This window comes from Adiantum capillus-veneris, chromosome 30, assembly GCF_014529385.1.
Source record: "Adiantum capillus-veneris isolate H3 chromosome 30, ASM1452938v2, whole genome shotgun sequence".
NCBI classification, from domain to species: Eukaryota; Viridiplantae; Streptophyta; class Polypodiopsida; order Polypodiales; family Pteridaceae; genus Adiantum; species Adiantum capillus-veneris.
In genome coordinates this window covers 14,574,926-14,583,050 of record NC_140960.1, presented here as the reverse complement: position 1 = coordinate 14,583,050, position 8,125 = coordinate 14,574,926, and the positions used below count along the sequence as shown (strand labels likewise).

The window sequence follows — 8,125 nt, the reverse complement described above, 5'->3', positions numbered from 1 at the left end:
AGCTAAGTTAGTGACCTTGTTTTCTAACTTAAAATCGATTTCTTTCCTAGAGAAATCATCGTGAAAAGAGAAGGGTTAGTAAGAAGAAGCCAATACTTGCATCCTCTTTCAGCAACACCATAAGGGGAAGGAGTGGAGTGGCGTGTAGTGGGGAATCTTCTTTTAGCAATGCCATAAAGGGAAGGAGTGGAAAGGGGTGTAGTGGGGACGTAAGTTGGAGAAAAGGGAGGAGGGTCCAAAAAAGAGGAAAATAGGGAGGTTTGGATAAGAGAAAATGGACCCATGAAGTAGGGTGCTCAATGGCTACTTCCTCCTCCATTGTAGTTTTTTTTAATATCTAGGTTTTTAAGGAATGTTGGATAAGGGATGGGGAGATTTAGAGGGAAGAAGAAAACGGGTGGGAGAGGGGTGGCTAGAAAACGGAGGGGTATTAAGGGGGTATTTGGGAGATTTGAGTGAAGGTGGAATGAGTGGGGGAAGAAGGCCCAAAGAGGAGGGGTTTTTTTCAAGGAAGGTGGTGGAGACGGAGGGAGAGGAGGATGCATTATAAGGTTTTTTGAAAGGTTGTCAATGGTATTTCCCAAAGGGAGCCTTATATGCTTAGCAAGGGAAGATGAAGGTTGTGAGGGAGCAGAAGCAAAAGGTTTTTTAGAGGAAAGGGTTTTACAAATGCTTAAAGACGTCTTTTGGGAGAGGAGCCTGCTCATTTGTGTGGTGAACTCATGTTGAACGAGCTCACTCATGGTGTCTTCTTATGGTAAATCCATTGCTTCCACAAAGAGGGTTTCTTGGGATCTTTTTCTTGCATTGTGAGTGGATGACTCAATAGAAGTGGCTAAATGTGCTTGAAGGATGTGTTTTGAACAAAAGCATCTAGTTGTAGGAGAGAAGATTGTTTCCACATAACAAGTTGATTAGCCCATGCTTCGGGTAGAATTCTAGGAAAGGATATGGGTGAGAGATTTTTAACAAGGTCTTCCAAGCGTTTGTCTACCACCTCATGGAAGAAATTAAAAACCTTTTGGGGTGAAAGTATGTTAACCTGTCGCACTTTTTGTGCTAGTTAGCAGTTTCAAGTTGGCACATCTTCAAAAAGTTGGGCGTCCGGTAAATTTTTTACAAACAATATCAAAATTTGTCGGAGGTTGTACATTTGGATTCCTTGTTTCAAGCGCTTTCTATTGATATATCATATGTCATAGATCTTGGAGATGTAGCTCAAGTTATTGTACTAGTTAGCATAATTATGTCAAAATTGTGCTAGTTAGCATTGTCCGGGACATGAAAAAGCATGACAGGTTAACATGCTTTCACCCTTTGGAGGTTTTCTACCAGGAGGGCATGGGCTTGTATATAAACGTCGTAACAAAAAAGCTAACAAATTTGGCATTGAGAAGGGCTTGGGCACTTGAATCTTCCAAAACAAGGCACGGTGCCTTCATGCATAGGCTATTGGGAGCTTTATTGTTAGCCCTTAGGTTTTGAAGGTGAGATTTAGCTTTAGAAAGCTTGATGTTATTAGTCTTGAATTCATGTAAGGAACAAGACACAATTTTGTCAAACTCTTGAGGTTTGGTGATGGTAGGAATGGTAGGGAGGGGAGAAGTAGAGGAGAAAGAATTAAGAGAAGAGGCGTAGGAGAAAAAAGGGGAGGGGGAGGTGACGAACGAGGAGGAAAAAGCATCAAAAGAGGAAGAAGCAATGAGGGGGGGATTGGGGAGCATTCCTCTTTGAGTGGTAAGACCAACGGGTGCACTATAGATTTTGGCGCCTTTTGAGGGGGGAGGGGAGAAATCAGTTTCCTCTACAGGAAGGTTTGCCGTGAGCCCTTGAAGCTCTTCTGTGCTAAAGAGGTTTTTTTAGAAAAGGAAGCTGGAGTCAAAGTGCTTGGTTGTGCAATAAGTGCAAAGGGGTTTGTGAGGGCGGAAGCTGAAAGAAAGCCTAGAAGGGTGGTAGGCAAAGTTGAAGGAGAGGATACCAGAGCGAGAAAGGTAAAAGTGGTATTAGGAGAGGGGGAGCCGATGGTGGAGAAGCCGGAGCCGTTGGAGGAAAGAATGGTAACCGAGCTAGATGGTGAGAGAAAAGGAGGGGTTCCAAAGGTGGGCACGGGATTACTATGGAGGGCAGGGGTGGAAGAGGATTCCATGTTCTTCATGCACTATAGAGTCTTAATTAGAAAGGTCTTAATAAAAAATCTAGTGCAAAATCCCTTCAAAGCGTCAATAACTAATAAAGACAAAGCAGTTATAGTTGTTGGCAAACTAATAGTAAGGACAAAAGAAGGAAAAAGGAAGGCTGCTAAGAGCTTGGAGGTTGAGGGTAAGCTCTAGAGTGGTGAAAGACGAAAGGTTGCTAGAGTCGTAGCCGAAGACAAGGTAGCTGCATACAACACTCGCTGGGTAGTGCTACGTAAAGGCAAGTTAAGCCCAAGTTATTTTGTCCTGCTAAGTTGAGTGGCCTACAAAGTTGAGCTTGCAAAGTTGTGCAGGAGCACTCCTGTTAAGCAAAGTAGGAGAATTTTGAGTAGGTGATGCTGTCCTTAGCTTGAGGCATGGCATGGCACGTCACAGCTCGACCCTGTAGGCAAGCCATTGTGTAATAAAGCAAAGCCTTAAATTGGGTGGCGTATGAACCGAAGCAAAGGGAACCAAAACCGATACACGTGGAAAATGCAGTCGAGCAAATAAGACACCCCTTGCATTGGTTGAAGGTGCAAGAACTCAAGCAAAAACCGGCAACGCTTCGGCAAATTTAGCACAATATGTAGGAAACCAGTAGTCGAGGTTGAAGTCTTCAAACAATGAAACTCTTTTGTGCTAGCTTAGGAGTGTTAAGCCGCATGATGTTGTAGAGCAAAAACCATCTAGAGAGAATTGGATGCTGCAGGTGGCCCATGATGATGAGCTTACCCTCGCTGTAGCAGGCTTGAGGCAAAGCATAACATTGTTTGAATCCAGTCCACAAACATCTTTGTATCCCATATGATGAAGGGATCAAACTGCAAAAGTACAAGAAGCTCATGATATCCCTACTATAGGACATACAAGATGCATTAAAACATATACTATTGTGAAAAAGACTTTCTTTTGGCTAGGATTAAATCATAAGGTATTAAGCTATGATACAAGATAGTTTACATGTCAACACATTAAAGCTGAATGAGTTTGATACCCTAGTAAAATTCATCCAACTGATACGTAGCAAATTAAATGGGAATACATATCCATGGATTTCATTATAGGTATTCCTACATCTCTAGGATATGATTCTATTTTTGTTGTCGTTGATATGCATAAAAAAAGATTCATCTATTCTTCGTCAAGACAACATTTACAGCTAAGGATATAGCTCAAGTTTTCATGAAAGGTGTCTTTATGTATCATGGTCTACCTCGTCGCATAATTTTGGACCGTGATACAAAATTCACTTCAAATTTTTGGAAAGTTTTATACTCAGCCATAAAAACCAAATTGTCCTCCGATATTTTTTTTCATCCTCAAATTGATGGTCAAACAGGAAGAATTGGTCAATGAGATTATCAAAGACTTGCTATGAGCTTATTGTAAGTGTGAACAAATTCATTGGGATTTTTTCTTTCCGATAATTATATAAACAAGAGTATCACTCCATTAAGATGGACAAACCCACTCATAAGAGTTCAAGCATCGAAAGAAATGTTGAATGAGATGAAATTACAAATTGACCTCATATGCCAAGATATAAATACTGCTTAAGATAGACAAAAGAGTTATGATGACCCTAAATGATCCATTCAACTCTTTAAAGACGGGGATATGGTATTTTTGAGAGTGAAATCCAAACGTAGTTCTTTGTCAATGGGTAAGTGCAAGAAGTTTAGTGAAAGATATTGTGGACCTTTTATCATCAGAGAAAGAATCAATGACCAAGCTTACCAATTATTGCTACCACCTCATATCAAGGTTTATGATGTTTTTCATGTAAGCTTACTTATGAATCATGTATGTGATCCAAATCACATTCTTGATGAGTTTTCATTGTCTACTTCAACCAATGGTACTTTTGAAATACATCCTAAAGGTAGTTTTCAATGTAGGAACAAGCCTCTTTGTAACTCGACCACCACTGAAGACCTTGTCAAATGGTCAACTTATCTTGAGGAGGATGCTACGTAATGATATATGGAGACTTACTTATACAGACTTCATGTTGAGGTGAGGACACCTCAAATTTTTTCAAGTGTAGGGAGGATATAAGATCCCCAATTTTTGGGTTTGTTCTAGAAATATGTTGATCAATGTTGTAAGGTTTTAAAATGAAAAGCAAGGTCGTTTTCATGTTCTAGTGGGTTAAACGGATGTTTTGGAGTTTTTTTTTTCTAGCTTCTCCTTGATTTTTATTCTTTTTGTGTTTTTTTGTGAAAAGTAGGGCCAAATCCTTAATCTATGAGTCTAAGGAAGCTATGGTTCAATTTTGTAAAAATCTACCTTGTGAGTGCTTTCCATGAGCTTCGGCACTTTTGGATCAAAAGCGAGTTCATTTCCTTGTTTGGATGGATGAGAGAAGCCATGGTTTGATTTTACAAAATTTTGTTTTTTTTTTCTTTTTATGCTATTTTCAGCTTTTTGTGCTTTTCAACATTTTTAAAAAGCAATGTGCTTTTTAGAACGGTCTAAACCTACCAATAATTTTTTTGTTCACCATATGGGGGAAAAACGGACATACTATGAAGAGATGGGGTTGAACAAGATTTTTATGGGAATTATTTTTATAAAAAGTGGCACCATAAATACGTCAAGGTAGTACAAAAATTTCATGATTATGCCAAAGCATCACAATGTAGCCTAGTTTGGTTACAATCACATTAGATGCCAGGATACCATTTTTATTAATCAAATTACAACAAAAATTGAAGGAGAAGAGGTGAGATTTGACTTGCAAAAATAGGCCCTTGTTTTTAGCAAAGTTCCAAAAAGCATGGATCTATTCCAGATTGAGAAGGGGTTCCCATGGTTTGTCTTAAGGCACACCCCTACTTGGCAAGAACTCTATAAATGCATCATTAATACTCAATTTTCAAAATAGTACCACACGACTATACATATGTATTATACGGAGTGGTGTACGCTCTCCATCACCATCTCCATAAGAACTTCTCTCTCATTTGCAGGAGAAACAATATGAAGAACACTCTCTCGCTACTTGCTTACTATAATCTCTTCTCTTTTCATGGTGTACGTGCTCTCCATCAACTTTGTGGCCAAATCTTCTACGTAGCTCTCATCACCGCTCTCTTGTTGCAAAGCAAGGAACCTCATGACCACCAACAATCACTAATTGAACTTTGGTTAATCCAAAGCTCTCAACAAACTTCTATCTAGCATAATAAATATGAAATCATGGCTGAATTGATAAGGACGATCAACACCAACAACATGTCTTCAGTAATACCAAAAAAGTGGCACCCAAACACCATGGTCACACGTCGTTCCATAAAAATCACAAACTAGAAAAAATGATAGATAATACCAATGTTGATGTCAATCAAGGGCAATGTGATCCGGGCTCATATTGTTGCCAATCAGTCTCCTCATCGCTATCTGCATCAACTGTTGAAATAGCACGTACACATGGAGCCTTGAAGCGTGAAAGATGTTGATGGAAGACCTCTGGATCACTATCTATGCAGAGACAGTGTCTAGACAACTCAACGCAAACCTTGCCCAAGCCACCACATCCAGAAAACATATCAACAATGTAGGTGTGCTCCGCAGTAAATGTCCGCATAAGCCAGCTAAAAAAAGCAAAAAATATGCGTATGAAGAAGCTCCAAATTTTATAGCCATCGTCTCTTTCTCTCTCTATTCTTGGAATGCAGTGTACACATATATTTACCCTCCACTTGGTCATTTTCTTGAGCACGCTTTCATCCAACACATTTGGGGTAGCACTAGTTGCTAGGTATCTTTGGATGCAATCTGACTCATGGCTTAAACTCTATGCTAGGTCAGGCATTGAGAACTCCTCCCATATACAAATGCTTACATAACTTTGATGTATATTGAAATTGTCTAAAGGTGTAACTTGTATAGTTCTTGCATAGACCCCCGGGAAGGGGTGTCTCTCATAGGAGACAACACTTTGATTTGGGGCATGGTGAGGATCTCTTGATGAGTAGTGGATGTGGTCCTCAATGATCATGCATTTTGGATCCATGTATGAGAGAGCTCATGGGTCAGTTTTGGGCAGAAAATTGTTGCACCTTGCCAAGCTTAAAAAAGGTATTTTGATATAGAGCTTGCTGCAAAAAATATATAGAGCGCGGTGCTTGCATTCTTGAGATCATATAGATGTAACTCTTCCATGAATCCAAGGACTTCCACGCCAAAATCACCATGGGTTAGTTCAGCTTTGATGCATGCAAGCTTTGATATGTACAAAAAATATCAAAAGACCAATTGTTCCAAATATATGTATAGTTACAAATATCATGTATAGTTCTAGATGAGATGTGTTTTGCACTCTTCTTGTGCATGTTGGAGATTTTCCAATGGGGCCCATAAGAATTCATCCACTCTTTGATGTGTGAGCATGAAGATGGGGCATCTTACCATCATATGTTGTGTGTGGATCTTTCACAACTTACTATTGTGTTGAGTACTAGTGATGAGGGAAAGATAGTTACATGGTAGTAGTATGACTATTAAATATATATAGGTTTTAGAGGTGTTACACCTTGAAGTTTTCAACTTAGACTCCAAGGGCACCACGTCCCTTCCTCATGCAAAATTTCAAGGCCTTGGTGTAACCAATGTGTAGCACATGCATTGCACAAAGTAGTAGGATCATTTTTTTTTGCATGCCAATATGGTGCATTCCCTATCCTTGCAAAATTTCATTGCCTTTTAAAACCATTTTTCCAGTCCAGGATTACACAGTGGCCATATTTTTGTTAACACCAGTCTTGTAGACACTAAAGTGTTTCGTTTTTCAACCACATTTTGGAAATGAAGCTAGAAAGATATTTTTTACACCTTGCTTCTACCATAGGTTGGTTAGGGAAAGAAAACAATATATTTTTCTCCATGTCAAAATACTATCCCTATGGAGAGAATTATGGTAAGATCTAAATCATAAATTTTAGTAAAATTTCAATCTTCTGTAGGTATTTCTAGCTCTGGGCATCTTGCAATGTATTTCTAGCTCTGGGCATCTTGCACAATCCGTAACAAACTCACCCTGTTTCTGTTTGAAGCTATAGATTTCAGCTATTGTATTATGTCTGATCCCCGTTTTGGAACATGCAGCTACAAATCCTTGAGCTAGTGTACTTAAGTCCATGATTGACCTTGGTGGAATGTTTTGGAACCATGTCAGTGCTTTTCCTTCTAATTTCATTCCAAATCCCTCAAATTGAGTATGGAAATCAAATATGCTTTAATGGTAAAAATATGCCAAGCTTGCGTAGCACTTGAATTTTAGTACAAGGTAAAGACGTTAAGGATGGGGCTATGTTAAAGGCTGAGAGGGTCATATGGATCCCTAGATCCACTATATTTTCTGACCCATTTTTGAAAATCAGTTGGTCTGACACGTCTATTTGGTTCAACTTCCAATCTCCTGGCAATTGGTCCTTTTCTGAGTCCTTCAAACCAGTTTTTTGGAAATAGTGGCTCGTGTAGCCCTGGACTGGCTTTAGTGTCACCCGGTTTTCTTCGTGATGAGGTAGTTTTTGGTTTTTTAACATTACTCTCAAAAGATCTCTCGTGGAGCTCATCTCTTGGAATAGTTTCTGGTCCTTGGCCCAATATCCAATCCCTTATGGAGTACCCTTGGTATTTGGTTTGTTCCACCTCTTCAGGACTCATCATAACAAATTATTGCTATAACAATCCCTAACTAGGTAGGTTGATAGATCTGTTGATCCCTTGTCTTTGATTTTGAAGATATAGATGATCTTCATGGGTGTTAATTGTCATGATTTGGCATGACAAGTCCATAGAAGATCTTTGATGTTTCTACCCTCCCAACAATAGACTCGGATCCTAGGATTATCCGTGCTAAGCCATTTTAGAGACTTCAAATCAACTTGATTGTATCCCTCAAACTCTGAAGTTGGTGGTCCTTCTTTTGCTACCATATCTAG

The 8,125-nt window shown here is 39.4% G+C and overlaps 1 pseudogene; it reads right to left on the bottom strand.

Annotated features, from left to right (window-relative positions):
* Window positions 1–1,438: 1,438 nt before the first annotated feature.
* On the bottom strand, window positions 1,439–2,146 carry LOC147417574 (uncharacterized; annotated as a pseudogene).
* Between the last annotated feature and the right edge of the window lie 5,979 nt (window positions 2,147–8,125).